This window comes from Quercus robur, chromosome 4 (assembly GCF_932294415.1).
Source record: "Quercus robur chromosome 4, dhQueRobu3.1, whole genome shotgun sequence".
In the NCBI taxonomy this organism is placed as follows: Eukaryota; Viridiplantae; Streptophyta; class Magnoliopsida; order Fagales; family Fagaceae; genus Quercus; species Quercus robur.
Window position 1 is genome coordinate 55,609,527 of NC_065537.1, and position 17,700 is coordinate 55,627,226.

At 34.6% G+C, this 17,700-nt stretch overlaps 1 pseudogene; it reads left to right on the top strand.

Moving 5' to 3' along the window:
* The window catches only part of LOC126722203 (probable LRR receptor-like serine/threonine-protein kinase At1g56130), a 39,177-nt pseudogene extending 30,435 nt beyond the window's left edge, over positions 1–8,742 (top strand).
* The last annotated feature ends 8,958 nt before the right edge of the window (positions 8,743–17,700 follow it).

Here is a 17,700-nt window from a genome sequence, read left to right on the forward strand (position 1 = left end):
GAAAAACAGATTGGATCAATCGAAATAGACAAAGGCTTAGAAAATTTTTTGAGAAAAAACACATTTTTTGAAAATAATAAAGACACATTTTAGAAACACCTCAAAGCATTGATGAACAAAATGCATGAGTATGTGATGAAATGTATTTCAAAAACAAAGTTTTAAACCTAGTTTTCCCAAAACTAAGATCATCAAACATTCTCCATAAATTCTCAAGCATCAAATTTGTTTTGCATAAAAACTCAAAGTATTTGCAAACTTGGTTGGTCACACCAAAGACACACACAATAACATATACAATGTTTAGCAAAGAGTAACTTGTGTAGTGTGTGCAACTAGCAAAAGTTAGAGATACATGTGAGGTGATATGTGTATAGCATTTAAACACAAAATCTACAAAATTCATCACATAGAATTTGAAAGAGACTATTTCCAAAAAAGTTACATCATATAACTCCCACATCTCCTAGATAATAAGCTTGCAATCATGTAAGTTTGATTTTGCCTCATATTGTACACACCAATTTTAAATTATTCATAAACTTATTAAAATAGTCAGGATAATGTATACACCAATTTTAGCAATTATTTGATTTAGTTTTAAGTCTAATAATGTACACACCAATTTTAGCATTTAAACCGAGGCTACACCTTATGATCTTTTTGTGCATGTGCTACACTTTCTCGAGTACAAAATCTTATGATATGCACTAAGGTATTCATGATTGGCTAGTAAACAGTGGTGAGATGATTATTTATGTCTTTCTTTAAAGGTTCAAGTCCGACAGTCAAAGACATATGACTTCAAGATCAAGACAAAGTGATCAAAACCATAAACATCTTTCCCACACAACGTGCACTACAAAGCTTCAACTAGTAAAGTGCAATAAGTAAGTTTATCAAAGCTAAACAAAGTACAAAACACATGTCATATGAAAATAAATTGACCAACCTTGTTTTCAAAAACCAAGAAAATAGTGCAAAACACAACTTACTTCCTTTTTCTTCCTTTTTTTTTAATTTTTTTTAAAAATAAAATAAAATAAACGAAAACGACCTAGAATGAAATGCATGAATGTTATGCAATGCAAATCCAAAAAACAAAGAAAACAAAAATCAAAGAACAATGGTCACAAAGAATAGCAATGAAGCACAAGGACCATGTCAAAAGAACTCAATTAGATTGAGCATTTTGCATCCAAAACTTTTTAGATGCATCACGAGCATTGGAGTTCTTATTCACATGGGAATGATTTCCAACTCCAGGATTGGAATAAAGGTTTAGAGTCTTTACCAATTCACCAATGAGTACCATAGGATCTTGTGCTTGAGGTACAGGTACTTTTGGTTTGTTTGCTCTCTTAGCAGCTTGCAACTTGTAACAGTTTGGACGAATGTGTCCAGAATTTCCACAAAAATGACAAACCCATGCAGACTTATCATGTGACTTGTCCTTAGAAAGGGTAGGCTGCTTAGGTTTAGACTCTTTCAGATCAACCCTAATCTTCTTAGGAGGTGTAACTTCTAAGGGTTTGACAACCTCACTCACAGCCTCACTCACAGGGGGTTCAAAAGAAGATGAAGGAACAAAGATAGTGGAATTGGGTGCAGACACATTGATGCTTTCTACAAAACCTAACCCAGTTTTGTCAGAATGAGACTTTTGAACACTAAGCATATGATCAAGTTTGGAACTAGCAAACCTATTAGATTGTTCTCTAGCAACAAAAAACTCATGTTCCAAATTCTTAACTTTATCAAGTAAAAGCATGTTCTCAGTCTTCATATTATTCAAAAGTTCAATAGCATCAAACAGTTTAACAAGCAAATTTTTCTTACCGAGCTCAAGAGATGCAATTTTCTTCAAGCCTAATTCAACATTCATAGCATCCTTTGCAACAACTTTGCAAAGTTTATTATAGGCTTCTTGAAGATCTACATCCTCAAAGTGTTCCCCATCAGAAGGGTTCTTTTCAGCAGATACACTTTCATTGACTACAGTAGTAGCAGTGAAAGCAATGAAGTTTCCATCCTCGTCACAATCAAACTTATCATCATAAACTTCACCATCACTAAGGGTTACAGCCATAGCCTTACCCTTAGACTTCAAGTAAGTAGGATATTCAGATTTCATGTGACCATACCCTTGACATCCAAAACACTAAGGACCCATAGAATTATTAGAAGATTCACCTAATTTTTCTCTAGGTTTATCAGTGTTGTTAACCTTAGTGGGATCATTCTTTCTAAAGTTTCTAGGTTCAGCAGTGTTCTTATCTCTTGCCCTTCTATTGTTATTTCTAAGAAAATTCCTAAAGTTCTTGGCAAGGTAAATAATCTCTGTAGCAGAGAGCTCATCATCAAATCCACCAACATCAACATCATCAACTGACTTAAGAGCCATTGATTTGGATTTACTAGTCTTAGGTAGGTCCAACTCATAGGATTGAAGAGATCCTACAAGTTCATCAATAGGGATGAAGTCCACATCCTTACTCTCATTGATGGTAGTTACCTTGGGTCTAAAATCTTCAGTCAAAGATCTAAGAATCTTCCTAACAATTTTAGGTTGATCATAGATTTCACCCAAGTTATATGTAGAATTAACAATATCATTAAGTTTAGCATAGAATTCATCAAAAGATTCATCATCAAATATCCTAATGCTTTCAAATTTAGAAGTTAATTGCTGCAATTTATTGATTTTGACAGCCTTTGCGCCTTCATGTACAGTCTGGAAGATATTCCAAGTAGTATGAGCAACCTCAATATTAGAGATTCTCTTAAATTCCTCCATAGAAATAACGTTAAAGATGGCACTCATAACTTTGCTATTGAACGCGGCTGCTTATTTTTGAGAAGTTTGCCACTCACTAACAAGAGTAGTGGGCTTCTCCCATCCGTATTCGACGGAGTTCCAGACTCTCTCATCAATTGATTTCAGGAATGCTTTCACCCTTACTTTCTAATAAGCATAATTATTCCCATCAAAGTAAGGAGGAATAACAAGAGAATGTCCGTGTTTCATGACAACAGGGGTCAAGGATCAGCTCAGAGATCAAAAGATCAACAACAAGAGAGCAATCTGCTTTGATACCACTTGATGGTTTTTAGACCCCTTAAAAAACATAATTGGATTAACCTAGGTAATTAGCCAAGTTATTACTTAGTCCAAATTCCAAATCTAGGTTATCACAATCAAACAATCATATTATGCAAAACAACGGAAAGATAAATAACACAATGATATGATCACCCAAGAAACCAAATCGGTAAAAACCTGGGAAGGATTTAACCTAACTATCCTTAAGGTAAACCTAAATCCATTATAAAAGAATTGAAGTTTTACAATAGGATTTAGACCACTAACATCCTATTGCTACCCACCAGTAGAAACTTACTGATATGACCACATGCAAGCTCCAAGACCATGAACTCCTTCTTTCTTGAATTCTCCAGCAAGTACGAGCACACCCGCTTGTGTTTCTTTAAGTTCTTATGGTAGCAACTGAATGATCATCAAGTTCTTGAACAAATCTCCTCTTGATAATCTTAAGTTTGTGTAAAGGAAAGCTCTTCACAGATCTCACAAGAGATTTACACAAACAGCAATATGAGCAACACTAAAACATGGCTAGGGTTTGCCTTATATACCTAGGACCAAAAATACAAAACCCTAAGCGTTTTAAATGAACTAGGGCTGAGTTGGAATTCTGCAGAAAAACGCATTCTGCCCGAATTTCAATTGATCAAGCCTAAGTTTTGATCGATCAAACCAGGCCGAATTGCACTTTTAATTTTGCAACAACTTAAATCCAACTTTACATAAATGACACAACTTTGAGCAAGTCTAAACACAACTAAACAACTTGTTTTGATCATGGTTTGCCAACAATACACATTAGAGTTCTAAATACATAAGTTCCTAAGTCTTTAGAACCTAACAGAAAAGATATCTAAAATCAATGGATTTGAAATAAAGGCAATTCAAGTCTGTTGATTTAAAATCCAAATCTAAATTCAAGTTTCCAAGAACACAACCGTGATATAGTCCCTCTCCAATTTCCCTGTAAAATTACCTCCTTTATTTTATCCTCCTTCCTTTTTTTTTTTTTTTTTTTTTGTTAATTTTTTAATTTGTTTACTCCAGGGGAATCTTTTTTTGAAGGATTTTGACATACGAAAGGATGCCGGTGGTTTATCTTTAGTAGCTGTTCAGAAGGAACTTAAAAATGTTCAGGTATCACAAAACTACCTTGAAATCTATCTCTTTTGGGCTGGAAAAGGGACTTGCTGTGTAACTGCTCAAAGTATTTACGGGCCTTCTATTTCAGCTATCAGTGCTACCCCAGGTAATAAACTGCTAAAACTGTAGGTGCAATTCAGAAAAATTAGGTACTGGCTTCCTCACATGTTATTGACTAACTTTTGTATAGAATTTCCAGTTACACCCACTGTTAGTAGAGGACCTCCAAGCAGCAACAAGAATAGCACTGGTCTGATTGTAGGTCTCATTGTTGGTGTTGGAGTTTTGAGCTTTGTTTCTGTTTTCGTGGTTTTCTATATTGTGCGAAGAAGAAAACTGCTAACCAATGATGATGAAGGTAAGCCAAAAATCATGTTGCTGGTACGTAATAGTTGTCACTTGTCAAACTTAATCTTGATTGCCTGATGTAAGTTAGAGCTACTGTACATCTATTGCTATGTCCAACCAAATAACAATTAACAAACAATAGATTGCAACATCGCCCTTTTTTTTAGTTTCTTTCCTGTATATTTTCCCTATACATTCTTTTTTCTTTTTGTTTTGAAATTGCGTGGCACTCTTTACCATGATATCTTGGTTCTTGATCCTGTGATTGGTGAGAAACTGGCAATCGCAATTATTGTAGAAGTAAATTGATCCAAAAAAAAAAATGAAGATTCATAACCCCATATCCATAACAATAAACTATTTCTTTTACTAGATCTAATGCATATGCATCTTTTGTTATTGTTATCTTTCAACTTCCGTTTGAGTCAAAATCTATTCAAAGTTCTTTAATCAAATGAACAAATTTATTTTCTACTTGTTTCTGATTTAGGCTATTTTCCCAAATTCATATTTGTCTAAGTCGCCATATCACAAATTCATATTCCTTTTTTTGGGCTATTGTGGATTTGGACTGCTCAATCTTCAGTGCAACTTGCTCTTTACACTTGGTATACTTATAAAACAAAGCGTCGTATAGTGAAATGAGGTCCATTTTATGTCACTATATCCCAATTTTAAGAAGTGAATCTGTTATTAAAAATCACTGATTTACAGAAATCTACTTATAGTGGATGATGAATTGATGAAAAAAGGGGTAGTGAAATGAGGTCCATTTTATGTCACTATATCCCAATTTTAAGAAGTGAATCTGTTATTAAAAATCACTGATTTACAGAAATCTACTTATAGTGGATGATGAATTGATGAAAAAAGGGGTAATTTATATTTTATACCTGGCTGATTTCAAATAAGCCCTAAACTTTAAAAGGTTACATATAAAAGAACCTAGTATTTTATCAAAAGTTTCAATTAACCGCTTCTGTCCATGTTTCCTATGTCGTCATTTATTTATAAAATGGTGAATCTTGCTAAGTCCAAAATAATGCTGTATTTCCTCCCTCTCTCTCTCTCTCTCTCTCTCTCTCTCAATTTTATGCGGTGTCAAATTTTTGTGACCTAATCTTTGTAAAACACCATTGTTTAGGCATGTTTATGGTAAATGATGTTAGAGAAAAAATAGATGGAGGGGTGAAATGAAATGTTTTTCAAAGATCAAGGTGTTAGTTGATTTTTTTTTATATATTTTTTATTTTTTTTTTTTAAGTATAGAGTTTAATTGCGATCAACTCAAATTATATGATTTAAAATATAATTTGGCCAAAAAAATAATTATTGGACACACATTCTAAGTAGTCTCACTTCAAACAAACTACGTATAAAATCATCTAATGCCTTGTAGTTGAATTGATACCTCCCCTTGCACAAAGTACTTGGGGTGTAGGGGGAAAAAATGTTCGAACTACGAAGTTAGCAGCATGTTGTAATTATTTCTTAAAAAAAAAAACTACGTATAAAATCTTGAATTGATGATTCCAAAAATTTAATATTCTCATGGATGGTTTAAAGTTTGAGCAGTTGAGTAATTACATCTTGTGGAGGGTATAGCATTTTTAGTCATTACATTTGGTTCAAATAAAGAGTTTCCAAAATGTTTTAGCATTAGGAGATTCTGACCAAATAATTGAAGTCATAGGCAAACATAATTAATTTTTTGTTACTAATGTTTTAGCAACAAAGAACAGTTCTTTTTTTCTTTTATCCTTTTTTTTCCTAGATATTTGTATGGTTTCTTACCTGATCTATGAAATGGAATCCATAAGATGATCTTTCTGCTGTTAATAGCTTGCTTACTGTATTGCTCGTATCATTGGAGGGAAAAAGGAGACACTTCAAAAAAATTAATTTATTATTATTATAAAAAAATTTGACATTTTGGACCCAATGAATTGAAGGCTATCTAGTGTTTTGTAGAACATTTATATTTGGGAAATGTTGTCATCCCTGCTAACACTTTTCCTTTGAATGGTATGAGCCGCATGAGATTGAAAATGATTAAACTGTACATAAAATTTCATTTTGAAGATTACCATTAAGCAACTACAATGTTTTGAGTTTCATCCTTAAAATTTTTATATATAAATGGATATTGTATTGTTTTGTTTAGTTTTATTTTATTTTTTGATGTGATTGTATTGTTTTATTTTACATTGTTTGACTTGAGCCATCAATCAAATAAGAAGTGTAAATTATATATATTAAGCCATCCATCCTTATAATTAGCCAAACCTTGCTTTTTAATTTACTCTAATGGATTATAATCATATGTAGACGTGGTTCTTTTTTAAAAATATTTTCTTTAATATTTTTTTTGGTGCTTTGTAATAGGGAACACTTTATGATGGGAGAGTAGTTGCTGTGAAGCAAATTTCTGTAACATCACACCAAGGAAAGAACCAATTCGTAGCTGAGATTGCTACTATATCCGCTCTGCAGCACCGTAACCTTGTGAAGTTGCATGGATGTTGCATTGAGGGAGATAAACGACTCCTTGTGTACAAGTATCTAGAGAATAAAAGTCTTGATCAAGCATTATTTGGTATGTGAACCCGTCTTTGTTGTTTCTGTGTTTGTGTGTGTAACTAGTTATTTATACTATGTAGATTAAATTTATATGCTTGCATGAGACAGGAAATAGAACTTTGAATCTCAATTGGTCAACACGCTTAGATATATGCTTGGGTTTAGCAAGAGGTTTATCTTATCTTCATGAGGAGTCATGGCTTCAAATTGTACACAGAGATGTGAAGGCCAGTAATATCCTTCTTGACTCTAATCTCATTCCCAAAATATCAGACTTTGGCTTGGCCGAACTTTATGATGATAAAAAGACACACATAAGCACCCGCGTTGCAAGGACCATGTAAGACCCTAGAGTCTTAGCTTGTCACCTTGTCCTTCTGAATTACATAATCCTTTTATTTTATTTTGTTATTTTTTAGTTATGTTAGTACTAAACTTTGCGTGCAATTTTTACTGATATAGTGGGTATCTTGCACCGAAGTATGCCATGCGTGGGCACCTTACAGAGAAGGCTGATGTGTTTGCCTTTGGTGTTGTGGCTCTTGAGATTGTTAGTGGGAGGTCAAATGCTAACTCAAGCCTGGAAGAAGAAAAGATATATCTGCTTGAATGGATATGCACAATATTCTTGCACTCCATGTATAAGATTGTTATCTTTCTTTAATTGAATGGATTTTTGTTTTCTTGCTCTAAATAAATAAATTAAACTTGGATCTTCTTAAGAGGAAAGTTTGGACGTCCAAAGGAAGCAAAATAAATTTTAATTAATAATTTAGAGTATTTGAAAATAAGCCCACTTTGTACCATAATAGGAAATGAAATGAGTCTCCATACCCAAATCTACCCTAGCAAGAGCCTAGTTTTGTGTGACCAAAATTTTGCAATAGCTTCTTTCAATGTTATTTTATTAAATCCAAGATAAGACATAAGTTTTACTTCATTTTGGTTGTTCTTATTTATGCAAAAGTTAGATTCACAAAATGAGCCTTTGTATGAGTTTAGGGGAAAAAACTGGATTTTATTTAGATCCCTTGTAAAACATGATTGTCTTATTCATTCAGACAATTAGAATACTCATTACCAATATCTTTATACTATATTATGAACAACTAGACTCATTGAAACAGAAAGTATGAATTTGGATTGTATACAATATTGTAAAGCTGTTCTAATAACACATGTATCTTTCTCAGGCTTGGCAGTTACATGAAAACAACCGTGAAGTAGACCATGTGGACTCTACATTATCAGAATTTTATGAGAAAGAAGTAAAACAGCTAATAGGAGTATCTCTTCTATGCACTCAAGCGTCCCCAACATTTTGGCCATCAATGTTGCATGTGGTGGGAATGCTTTCAGGAGATATTGAAGTGAGCACTGTAACTTCAAGGCCAGGATATTTGATAGATTGGACATATGATGATATAGCCAATGTTTTGAGTGAGGGTGCAACTATAGGAATTGATACTAGCTATTTCAACTCATCATCAGCAAGTACAAGCTTGGTGGTTACTGCAGAAAATTCAACAGCAATTGAATCTAAACCTATGCTTGGTGAGATTTATTGAGGGTCGATGAGAATTATTCTCTATTTTTCATCAAATTTTATCTAAGTTTGTAAATTGAAGAACTTCTTGTGTATTATTCAATTCCTAGTTGTATATGTATTTAAAGCATCATAGATGTAATTGTTTGGCATGAATTTTTCAATCTTCCTTTTGTGAGTAAAGAAAATCTAACTGAACTAATCTCAGTTGAGTAAAGTGCCAAATTTCAAATCACAGGTAAGCAACTTAAATTTTGGTCAAACTACATGCAGGTAAGTTGTAATTTGCCCTTTTATTTTTTTTTTATTTTTTTTTTATGGGAACTGGGAAGATTAAAATTTTCATTAATGAAATGATAAATGTTCTACATCATGAGCTAAAGCCATGTAATCTCAAACTAGGTGAAGTTCTTAGCTAAAAAAGAATAGCTATTTCACTTATCCATTCATCATGGTGAAATGGCAAGTATGTGAAAATAATATATACAATACAGGCTAAAATGCAAAATTCACCCTCTAAGTAGGGGCAAAGTTAAGTAATGTATGACCCCCCTCCAAAAAATTTTAAATCTTCTCTAATTGTAGGTAAAACTTGGTCTCTGTTCCCTTGATTTAAGAGCTGGTCCCACTGGATAAAAAACTTGGCCCCCCTTCTACATGTCAGCCATAAGAATTGCCCCACTCCAAATCCCAACTTTCCAGCTATAAAAATTCACTCATTTTCTCTTTTCCATTCTCCTCTAAAAGCATAGCTGCAGCCAAATCCTCTTTGCTTTTTTGGTTTTTTTTTCCTTTTTTTTATATTCTAAGAGCCTTAGACCATATCCCATGTCCATGTCCACGTCCACGTCCATATCCTTTACTACCCTTCACTTTTACCACTTTTTATTCATTCAATTTTCCTGAAAGGATAGAGGATAAAACTAAGATGTAGTACATTAGTACAAAAGTGATTTTCAAAATATTTTTTTACCATAGTAGTTGTGGGGAGTGGACCTAAGCTCTCCCTGAGGATCTTAGCCTGAAGAAGAAGAATCAAGAAGCCCACTCTGCGGTAAGGGCCTAATCCAATTACAGTCAAGGTACAAAGGAAGCCCACTACAGGAAAAGCCATTCGAAGATGATGCCAAGGAGATCTGCGAAGCACGTGCTCCTAAGGAAGTGCGAAAAATGCCTGCATGTGTTGCTGAAGAGGCCAATCTTCACTTGATCACGATGGGAACACGTCAAAAAGAATGCAGAACCCAATTCAACAATCACCTCGCATTTAAGACTTCTCTTACCTAATGTTAGCTACATTAAATGCTAATTAACTAACCTAAGTAGGGAGGACACCCGAAAATTTGCCATCATGATCAAGAAATGGCAAGGAAGGGTACTGATGGAACAAGTATCTCTCTAAGATCCAACTAATGGGTAGGACAGTTGGAGGAGGAGGTGGGCTATAAGAGTGAGAAGGATCTCCATAAGTGTTCATCCTTCTTCGTCCTTGTACCCACCTCAGGAAGATTTTTTATACAAGTGAAAAGTTGTGATTCAGTCATTTTTATCTTTGATTATTTGTTTAGTTCTCCCATTGTGGATTTCATTCTCACACTTATCATAAATTAGTTATGTAGATCAAGAAAATTATTTCTGCTCTTTTGCAATCGTGTTTTTGACACGCCCCCCCCCCCCCCCCCACAGTAGTATAATTTGGTTGAATTTAATTTCTATTTATTTTTTACCATAGTAGTCTAATTTGGTGATTTTATTATATTTGATTTCTATGAATGTTATGGACATAATTGTTCCAAAGAAAAAAGGAGAAACTCAGGGGGTAAAAATGACTTAAAATGCTCAGTTGGTCAATTAATTTGTTAGTATTTTGAGTGCTAATATGAATTACATTGATAAAAAAAATTCTAATAGTGATCTTGTGCTATATATATATATATATATATATATAGTTAAGACTTTGGATTTAATGTTTGTTTTACTAAACTAATGTGCCAAGACATGTATGTACAAATGTATGTATGTATGAATGTCATACTTTGAGTTTTTCTTGAATTGCAAATCAATATGGTTGTTTTCTCTCGGCCCCTTAAGTGAAAATTCATGGCTCCCACCCCTTGTACGAGGAAAATTATTGAATACTCTGGGAGTACCATAAATGCGTACTCCCCCCTCTCACATGAATTTTGGGTCATACCATAAATTTAATTAGTAGGACCCACAATTATGTGAGAGGGAGGAGTATGCATTTATGGTACTTCGTGTCGACACCTGGCCTCGATCGGAGAGGAAAACCGCCGTCATCGGGCCTTTGTTCGACCACCCGCTATGGTGACGCTCCCGCGAGCACAGCGTCCATTGGAGGCCCCTCTCGATTGGTTCGTGCACTTGGTGTGGTTCGCATAGAGCTTTAGGTGCTCTCTCTCTCTCAATGGAGGAAGGTAGGTCTACCTTTGGCAATGTGGCAGGAATCTTGGCCAAATTTTAAGGGATTACGAAAGGTAAGTAAAGTTGCAACCAATCATTGGGTTTTCTTAAGGTGTGATTGGTCACTTGTTTCTAGTTGATTTTATTACCAATCCTAGGCTAAGAAAAAGGACATTTTTCCTAATCTAATGTGAATGGGAAAAAATATTGATTTTTGAGTCCAGAAGTTTGGTTACGTGTGGGGAAGGTGTTAGGCACCTCACAATGCCTGTCCAAGGACAGTCTTTTGTTTTGATAAAACCTTAATTTTCGGAGATTGGCAGTAAAAAACATGATTTTGGCATTGGGTTTTAGGGTTTTCCATGCATGGGGTTTTGAGGTTTGGCTTTTGAATGGGCGTGATCCTAATCTATGCTTTCCTAAGGCATTCAGGCAAAGTACCAGATTTCCATGGCAAAAATCTAATGACATGTCACCTTACTTTCATGGCGGAAATTAGGCATCACTTTGCCTTAGGTGACATGGACTATGACAATCACACCAGGAGGGGGGAGCAGGTATATATATACATACATCATGCACAATGCTAGCACACAAAATAGGAAAGTAAATGCCTACATTCCTAGAGCATGGCCCAAAATATAGGTGCAAGAAAGTAAACAGGGGTCGTCATACTCTAGAGTTGAGGACAAATAGTACATGTCATGATATACCTAATACAACCCATCTAAGAGAGAAAGGAAGGAGGAAGGAAGGAAGGGGTTTTAAAAGAGTACATAACCAAATGGGAGAGGCTAGACGCGTAAAACTATTGAACATTTCTGCTTGGTTTATATTTACATGCTTACGTCTTTGCCCTTTTTGCTTGCACTTGGGAGATCGTGCCCTAGCTCCATGCGTTCTCGTTCCATGTGTGTATATGAAAAGGCAAAGACAAGAAACCAGCAGACAAGCAATGGAAGGAAAAGATGCAAAAAGCATATGAAAGAGGCATAAAGCAGATAAGCATGATAGACATAGCAAGCAAAGAAACAAGAAAGCAAGCAAACAAGCGAGAAGGCAAACAAGCAAGAAAGCAAACAAAAGGTGGTGTCCGCAAGGGACAAATGTAGGTTTGGATCAAATGTCTATAACTTCATTGTGTTAAAGCATGGACGACACACTAGCAAGCAAGACTCGTGCATGAACATGTAAGTGAGCGTGTAAAGATGCATAGAAAGCCAGCGGGTGGCACAAATAAGCATGGCAAGCATATCATCACACGGAGCGGAAAATGGGGAAAGGTGTGCACAAAGCAACCGACATCATGGTGATGCATCTCAAATGGTTACATCCAAACAAGGCCTCATGGGCATTAGATGTAATCACATAACCACAAACCCGCTAAGGGTATCAAGCATGGAAAAACCTAGAACTAGAGAGGCTAACACAAGCATAAAGCATAGAAGCAAGCAAGTATAGACATGCAAATAGGGGTGATCCAATTCCAAATCCTTTGATGTGGCCTTGGTGTATAGATGATGACAAAGACTATAGAGTCTAGATCGGGTCCTAACCATTAGGCCAAAACACAAGAAAATGCAATAAAAATGAACAAAAGGGCTACAATAGCACATGGTATGACAAACAAGGTCTAGGCCTAAACACATAAACAAGTTGTGAAGCATGCAAGCACATAGATGATGGCATAGAGCATGTAGAGAACATTGATCTAAGCATGTAAACACACTGATCTACACATATAAGCATGGAAATATGTATGTAGGCATGTAAAAGCCTAGCACATAGACATGGAAGAATATGGATCCAAGCATATAAGCATGTGAAGACAAGGACCTAACCATATAACATGGAAATAAACACATAGATACATAGATCCAAGCAAGGCATAGCTAACAACATCATACAAGCATGTGAGCATGTAACCCTAACTTCATCCTAGAACAAAATGAGGAACAAAGCATAGGAAAATATGGCATATAACATAAAGCGTGTAGATCTAAACATATAAGCATGTAAGGATGTAGATCTAAGCATGAAACATGGCATAAGGCATAAAAAGCAAAGAGATTTAGGCTAGAAGCAAAAATAAAGCAAGCAACATGCTAAAAAGAGCAATAAATCATGTGATTCAAGCAAAAAAAACAAGATAAATGCTACAAAAATATTTAGAAGGTTAGGGGTGTGGATAGTAGCCTAAAAGCTACATCCCTATCCCTAAACCCAAAATCTAAGGTGTTGAACCAAGGAGAAGAAGACTGGATATAAGAACAATACCTTGTATTTTTTTGTGAAGAAGGAATAATCGAGAGGCTTTGATGTGCTTCTTCGTGTGTTTTTTGTGTTTGGAAGAGGGGAGAAAGGTGTCGAAAATGTCCAGGTAGAGAGCAGGACCCCAAAAAAGTCTTTCTTTCTTGGTCTGAAGGATGCCTGGGGCCTTTTATAGCCCCGTCACGATTTTCAATGCAGTGGCCCTTCAAGGGCCGCCCCCTTCAAAAGGACTCAGATCGGGTTGATTTTGACACCCTTGGAAAAATTTTGACTTCCTGTTTTTGAAAAGGTAAGGATCTTGAAAATCCAACGGTTGGATCAAAAGTTATGGCTCCTAGAAGTTAATGGTGCATTGATCGGTGCGCTAACCTAGTTTTCATGATATCTTGACCGTTCTAACTCTGATTTCGACCCATGAATAGTTTTTGGAATGATAATTTGATAATCTTCGCAATGGCATTAGTCTCAACCCGTTTTGACAGCCGGATCAAAATTAGGGTTTCTAGGGCCCACCGAGAGTCAACTCTGGGTCAAACCTGGTCAAAGTTGCTAAAAATATCCGAAGAGCTCATGTTTAATATAAAACCATGAAAAATGTTGTTTTGTGAGGATTTTGACCTTGATTGATCTTTGGTCAACCTAGGGTTGACTAGGGACACTTTGGTCATTTTAGCTGAAAAAGGCACTTTAAGCACTCTGGTGTTTGAACGAGTTGCACCACGCCATTATAAATGTTCTCGTGACCCCATGGAGAGAAAATGATATTTTTGGGTTTTTCAAGGTCCGACACACAAATCAAGGGCCGGCAAAATATGGTATCAACAATTCAAGAGTACTCAATAATTACCCCTTATATGAATGAATAGGGTTGTATCATGTATAAATGAAAAGGGTTTAAAGGGGTACCGGTGTGGCATTGAATTAAGGTCTCCAATGCCTAAATCAATACAGTTTCCAGTAGATCCAATCAGTGAATGTACCTTATATATACTTCAGGTTTGAGTTCTCCCATATATATAGTCTTCTTCCAGGAGTTTTTTTTGATGTTATCCATCTTGCCATCATGGTCATACGGGATCTATAACAAGGGGGATATTTTTCATTATGGCTGAGATTTTGGGCATGTAATTGATGAGTCCACAAAGTCGGCCCGAACATTATGCTCAGTCTTTCGGTCCAAGCTCATCCTCTATGCTCAAACTCGTCTTTTTTACTTGATCTCCCATGCTCTTGCTCTTGCTCTTACTGTAAGACTAAATTGTCTCATTTGATAACATATTCGTTTGATAACTTCATGTATGTTATGGTTTAATAAGAAGTTGCATGTCCTTAAACATTGGTTAACGGAGAAGTAAAGTTTTCTAAGTAACTCCAACTTTGATGGGCAAGTGGAGGTTATACATGCAAGGAATTTGGTCCTCTCTCTACCTATAAAAGAGACATTCAGCTACCTCATCACATACACTGAATAGTTAAAAAGAAAAGAGAGTCAAAATAGTGGCGACTCCAGGAATTTTGTCCAATGTGCTCTTCAAGAAGCATAAATTACACAATCCCATTTCCTTTTAGCCTTTAGATAATTAGGTTTGATTCAATGTTATTAATTCTGTTTTGTTCTGGCCGGAATGACAAGAAAATACCATGCCGGTAAACAAACCAGGATGGTAACCTACCCTATTCCACTTTGAAAAATTTTTGGGTCATTCCGGTTTATTTCAGGTGTTTTTGGGACGTTTCAGTAAGTACCGGCCAAAATTCAAGTTTTGGCCGGCATGAAGTTTGTGCTTAAAAAAATAATAATAAAAAAAATAATTGTTCTTAAAACCAAAACAAATTTGCATTCTATACACCAAAAAACCTCAAAAGGAAAAAAAATGAAATGAAAAGAAATGAACAAAGGTACTCGTACAACTAAAAAAAAATCGTATTGAGAAATTTGAAACTTAAAACTTGAGAAGAGACATTGCCACACTGGTACTGGTAGAAGACACAGAAATTACGAACAAGGAGGAAGGCAAAACGTAGACGTAAAAGTGTAGATGAAGATGTAATAAAATTTAAAACATAGATGTAAAAGTGTCTGAAAATTGCTTATTTTGCTAAAACTAAAAATTTTTTGCTAAAAATATTGTAGATAAAGATAAAAATTAGCTGAAATAGTATAGTGGGGTCCATGAATAATACTAAAAAGTGCAATAGGACCCATAAATAGTAGTAAAAATAAGTTGAATAGTAAAATAAACTGGCTAAAAATAATTTATCCAAACACACATGAAGCATGCATTTGGATTGAAATGAAAAAATTAAAATTATTTTACTATTCAGCTTATTTTTGTTACTATTTATGGCCTCACTGCACTTTTTGGTACTATTCATGGGCCCCACTGTACTATTTCAACTAACTTTTTCTTTTATCTACAGTATTTTCAGTAATAAGTTTTCAGTTTCAATAAAATAAGCGGTATCCAAACAAACCCAAAGTGTAGAAATCGAGGAGACAGAAGACATGTTTGGTTAAGAATAAACAAGAGAAAAAAAATTAAAAATAAGAAGTAATATATGTCTAGTGAGGAAAAATAATAATAAAAAATAAGAAAATGTTGGAAATTGTGTTGTATTGGACAGTGGGCTTAGTCAAGGAATCAAGCCGCTGCCCAGCCTTTAGTAATTTTATTATATATATATATATATATATATTTTAGATTTTAGTTCAATTTTTTTTTTTTTTTCATTTTTGCTTGAAAAAACCCCCAATATATTGTTAAGTTGCTCAAATTATAGACCAAAATTTAATTTTATTGGCATAAAAAAAATTTAGGGTGGTCCCAAAATAAAGAAAATTTCAAACATTTAGGGTGTATCCAAACAGACCTTAAGTGTCTTTCATATTAAGACTTGATCTTAAGAAAATTTCAATAATGGATCAAGGTAAGCATTATAATTAATTTGTGTAGTTGTGAAATCATGATAATTCAAGATCTTAGAATTTATATGATGGTTGTTTATAATCTAACATAAAGAAAATATTTACAGTTGCTACTAGCTTGTTGCCGTTCAATTGAGTGCTCCTTAATCCTTGTTCATTGAAAGGCAGGCTTCATTGAAGATTGTAGGGGGGTGTCAAGGTCGTGCCTTTATCTTAAGATAAATATAATATGCTGCTAATCTTGCAGCTCGAACCCTTTCCTCCCTAAACCCCCAAGCACTTATGCATGGGGAGGTGCCAATTAAGCTACTGATCTCTTGGCAAAAATAGAAAAGAAATTAATGAAATGGAATGAAGTAATCATGTTTGCATATTTTTAAATAAATGAATGAAAATGAATAGAATGTACCTTGTTTGGAAGTAACATAGAAAAATTGAATGAAATTATTAATATTAACATTACTATTGTACATCTATTTTAAAATAAAGTGCTCAATGTTTAGGGGTCGTGGGGAGTTATGGTGAAAATTTCATTAAACTTAATTTCATTCCTTCTGATTCTTTCCAATTTAAGGTTTTGAGGGGAAAGGTAGGAATGAGTGTTTTCCCTCCTATGGAGTCATTTCGTTCTCTCTCACTTACAGCCTGTTAGGTAGAGGTGTTTGAGTATTATTGTTCAAAATGATGTGAAAATTGTGGTTTAAAAAGTGTTGTAAAAACATGTATTTAAAGTACTCATAATGCAAAAAATGTGTTTGGTAGGCCTGTTTAGTATGCGATTCCAAACAACAGTTTTTAGTGTTTAAATACTAAAAACTATGGTTCTAAAAAAAAAACAACGCGTTTGGTAAGGGTGTTTTTATTTTTATTTTTTATGAGTGCTTGAGTTACATTGCTCATTTTAAGGTGTTTAAACACTGAATTTGGAAAACTCCTCTTACTAGTTTTAGATTTCAAACAATGTTGCTCAATGACACTTTTTTAAATATTTTAAAGACTGTAAGTCTCACTAATTAGACTACATGTCATCACTTAAAAAAAAAAAAAAAAACAAACAAACAAACAAACATGTACCAAACACACAATTATGTTTTTTCACTTTTGAAAAAACGTTATTAGAAATATAATATCAAACACATTTTTTGCATTATGAATATTTTAAATACATGTTTTCAAAACACTTTTTAAATCACAATGCAACAAACCACTGAAAAACCCTCAAAATATCTTTGCAAATCCACTGCTGAGATCGTGTGTGGTGGTTTGTGTTGGCGTTGGCTGGGTTTCGTGGTGGAACAGGGAGGCTTTGCCTCGTTTGGATCGAAGTCTAGGCTTTGATCGGGTTTGAATTCGGAGATA